A 4,896-nucleotide genomic window follows, 5' to 3' on the forward strand; every position below is an offset into this window, starting at 1 on the left:
ACAACAATTATTGGATATGTAAAAATATATATTGTCTCTGCTGATAAATATATAGTTTGGTTTCTGTCAGTTCTGTAAAGATACAAGAGAGGAGTTGGGTTTGGAGGCTGGTTCTAGAGCAAATTTACCAGAGGGGTAGTCAGTGCTTTTTCATGGGGACACTTAAAAAAATTAAACATAAAAACAGAAGAATATTTATCATTTATCATATTAAGTGAGCCAAAGAGCCACTTGTGTCTCCAGAGATCCAGGCAGATGGAAAGTCTTATCCTGTACAGCAGCTAACAGTGTGGCTGTTCAATGTTAAAGTAAAATTGTGAAGGTTAAAAAAATCCACCTCTGAATATTAACAAAATACATTTATTTAGTATAATTTCTTCTGTACCCCGTTGGCCCCCATCTAGATCCGCCCCTGGGCTGCAGGTCTGTGTCTGACATTAATAATACATTAAATGACCACTGAACAATTAATATGTCAACATTTCTTAATAAAACAAAATAAAAGCCCTAACAGACCTTTTAAAGTAGGAAATATTTATGTATTTACTGTTAATCTCTCAGTATGATTTGTTCTTTAAATCACCATTTATATTATTTTGGCTGATACGGCGATACATTAAATAAGCAAATCAACTCATAACAGTGACTAAAAGCACAACAAGAAGCTGAATAATAAAATGTTCCGTATCAGCCTCAGGAGGTGCTGATGTCTGGTTCTTCAGGTTCTGATGGGTCTGCGGTTCTCCTCCTGATCCATTCTGTCCATCATGCAGCAGCACCGCGCCACGACGGACACATTTGTTTGTCTGTTTTTTTAAATGCCTGTATTCATCCTCACTAACATGTTCATTCAGATTATAAATTACTAAGGTACAAATTTACCAAGAGTTTCTGTCATGAAGTGGTGAGAATGAACGCAGATGAAGATGGAGATGAAGAAGATTTAATTAAGAACAGCTCAGATAGTCCAGTTCAGGCGGCACGGCAGAAAACTTAGCAGCAGCTAAATACCGGTAGCAACTGAATACTAAAGACTGAAAACGAGAGCTGAGTGGACACAGGACTTTTCAGGACTTCTCAGTTCTCAGCAACAATAGACAGAGACAACAGGTGACACTGATCAAACAGGACAACACAGACTTCTGCAGAACACAGATCTAATTAAACACAGAAAACCTAAAATAAACTCAAATCACGACAGTCTCCAAACAGCAACAATATGAGACCAATATAGGGAAATGATCAATAATGATATATATATATCTATATATAAAAAAAATCAATTGAAATGTTAAGAACTCAAACTAAAGAAACTAAAATGTTAGATGTTGCTTTCCGCTGCAAAGAGCTGCTGATAAATGGTTTTAGTATCGGTGACAGTAAATGCTCGTTCTGTGGAAACGATGGACGGGTCTCTAATCAAACCTGCTTAGAAAAGTGGATCAAACTGAAAACTGCACTTCCTGAATCTATTTCTAGAGATATGGTAACTTTTGGAGTGTTATTGAAAAACAAAACAATGAACTCTGTTGTAACATTTTGTCTGGCAAAATCCTTTCTTCATAAACAAAGAGTGCTACGATCATCCCCAGTTTTTAACATTTTTCTATCTGAATTCCAGTTATATTTGAAATCTCTGAAATGTATTGAATCATATGAATACCTGACTGAAATATTAATGGAATTGTCCACCAAGCCATGTTAACCCTAAATATGAATCCCTTTGTTACTATTTTATTGATTTATACTTTCTTTATCGATATTACTTTGTATTTGCATTTCTAAATCTGCCTCTGCTATTCCCTCTACAGTTACACTGTTGTATTGCCATACTTGTTTGTGCTTACTTGTTTAAATAAAGATATATCTAATTTAGTTTTGTCTAGTCATTATTTGCTTTTAAGATCTCTATAATTTAATTTTCACTAATCAAAACTACATATCTCCTATCCTATTATGTTAAAACGGCTTGCCAAAGAGGAGCAGGTAGCTATGCTACCGAGCTATGCTAGTGCTTCTGCATGCTAATAGCATCAGGCTGGCATCTTTCTATATAGTTTAATTTATTCCAGATAATAGTAGGCTTTCTACATTATGAATCCTTATAAAGCCCTGGTCCTTAAATGACAATAGCAGTGTAATAATTCACTTAAGTCACGCTTGTCAGAAACACAAAATGCTGTTTTTATTTTATCTATCCTACCAGCCTCAACATGCTATCAACACCCTGCGCTCTCCGTCCTTCGCCTCCCTTGGAAATGTAATATAAAAAGTTTTGATTGGTAGTTCATGGGTGTGTACATCCCTGAATATAATTTAAAAAATCAACTAACAGCAAGTGATTAAAATAAAATATTTATTTCTTTGTGTCCTGTAGGAATCTCTGAGGCATGAAATCCTTCAGACTGTGAGAACCGGATCCACCAGGACTCTGTCCTCCATGGACCAGGTCCATTGTAAAGGATCCCAGACCTTCTGGGATGCTGAACAAGTAGTTTGTTTTGAACATTTTAATAAAGAACTGATGTTCTGCTTTAAATAAAATTCCTGTGTTTTAAACAATCATTTTAAACAAATGGCTACATCAACAGGGCAATCAGAAAAAGTGCCTGTTTTTACTACTGTACCAACTTTCATGCTTTTCAAGGTAACAATAATTGTACTTTTTTACTAAACCTGGCTAATTTAGCAATACACTGCAGACATCCTATCAGACTGGAATCACAAAGCCGGTGATCACTGTAATATTTAGAAGAAAGTACTGAAAAAAGTTGCTGTAATACTTTACATTTCAAAAATACTTTATCACAAAGGGAAATTAAATTATATGTGGCTCATTAATTCAGACTCTTCAAAGAGTTATTGTAGATGGTGATGGCTGTTGGCAGGAAAGATCTCTGGTGCAGTCTGTATTACAGCGAATCTGAAGACGCCTCTGACTGAAGACACTCTGTTTTCTCAGTCTCATGAAGAGGATGCTCAGGGTTGTCTGTAACCGTCTTCATTTTATGAAGAATCATTCTTACCATTATCTCCAGAACAGAACCAGCCTTCTTTATCAGGCCACAGCTCTATCCAAACTACGTCAGTGACTTTGATTAGGACAGAGATTATCGTTGTGCAGTTCAAGCTTGTTGCATCTGATGACTTCACAAAAGTAAACTATGAACCAATGATCCTCAAATCCAGGCCTGGACAGCTGGAGTCCTGCAGCTGTAGACGAGTTTCTGCTTCAACACACCTGAGTCGAGTAATGAGGCCGTTACCATGGAGAACCGACTGCACCGAGGAAGTGATTCAGCTTTAGAGTCGGTGTGTTGGAGCAGGGACACATCTACAAGTCGCAGGATGCCGGGCCCCGAGTTCTGGAGTTTAGGAGCCCAGTGCTAGATGAGGAGTTAAAATAAAAGCTCAAAAGCTATGGAACTAGTTTCCATATCAGAAACTTATTAAAAACAGGAAGTCATTCTCATGACTCGGTAGATGTAGGTAATGCCTGGGAATCAATGAGCTTCAGAAGTAAAGAATTTTTAAGTGATTTTATTTCAGAAGAGAGACTGGAAGATGATGTGTTTAAATAGCACTTTAAAAATTATTAAATATCTGAAGTTTTATCTTTTTCTTTAGGACAGAAATGAACCACAAACCTCTGATATAAACAGAAACTTTCCATAAGCAGGAAAATACATCCAAACTATCGCGGGCAATAAATCATCTGACAGTTTAGTCTCTTGTTGGTCTGAACGGTTAAAGGGCCGTTTCCATCCCAACCTGCACTAACAATCCATTTTCTATCAGTATTTTTGCACCAAAGATTTAATAAACACTGAGTTTCTTTAAATGTGTTTACATTTGAAATTCTAAATCGACATTTGTGACTCTATACAAATGTAACCGGGTGGTTTTATTGGAAGACATAGTTTACATCCAGTGGTTGTAAATTCCCACCGTGGTTTGGGCCCTTGAACACATCTAGGCCCCGTTCCCCACCGTCACTTCCGTTCACAGCCTTGTCGGGCTCATTAGCGTATATAGGCACCGGGTGTGCCCGCCAATCTGAGTGTGTTTGTTGGGTCCGTCGTTTGCGTTGGCTCTCAGGTCAGATGAGCGCCCTGCTCATCGCGTTGCTGTGAGTGTTCGGATCGTGGACATTTAATACTGATTGCTGCTGTTGCCTATTATGCTCCCACAAACAGTGCATAGCTCCTTATTTTTATTAGCGTATTGGGCACAGCCTTAGGACTGGGTTGGGGCAATGCGGGATTTGTTTTTCTTTTGTCTAACATTATTTTGTGTTTCTACTAATTTGGTTTGCATTTGTTTTGGTTCCAATTGCTTCTAGTCTTGTCCTGGGTTTTTGAGCCTTATTGAGTTTTAAATTAGAATAATAAAGTCTATTTTTAATACTGTAAAAGAATGTATAAATAAAATATATTTTGTATACTATTTCTGTGTCCTCATTCTCAGCCAGACCTACCTGGGTATAATTAATTGGGAAACTCTAGACCACTTGATATTTCAGTAGTCTACCAGTCGGCTTTAGGGCCACGTCCTCGGTCACAATCTGGGTTCTTTCCCCCCGTGTTACACAAAATAGACCAGCAAATATTGCAGTAAACTTATTACGAGGGAACGCAACAGGAAATGTTTCCCATGTCCCCTGCAGGGCTCCGTAGAAGGCTTTCTTACCCCCTTGTCCCTTAGTGGGGTCGGGAGAGGCGGGGGCACCTGGGTCACCTGGACAGGGCTCCAGTCTGTCGCAGGGCAACACAGAGACAGACACAAACAACCATACTCACAGACACACTCACACCTAATCTATAAAGTCCCTGTAGTTTAAAAATAATTCCGAAATATTGACTTTGTGTTTGTGGTTCTGACTCTGTGAGAAAGCTG

The sequence above is a fragment of the Poecilia latipinna genome, unplaced genomic scaffold, assembly GCF_001443285.1.
Source record: "Poecilia latipinna isolate Pla-1442-1.1 unplaced genomic scaffold, P_latipinna-1.0 Scaffold2810, whole genome shotgun sequence".
Lineage (NCBI taxonomy): Eukaryota > Metazoa > Chordata > Actinopteri > Cyprinodontiformes > Poeciliidae > Poecilia > Poecilia latipinna.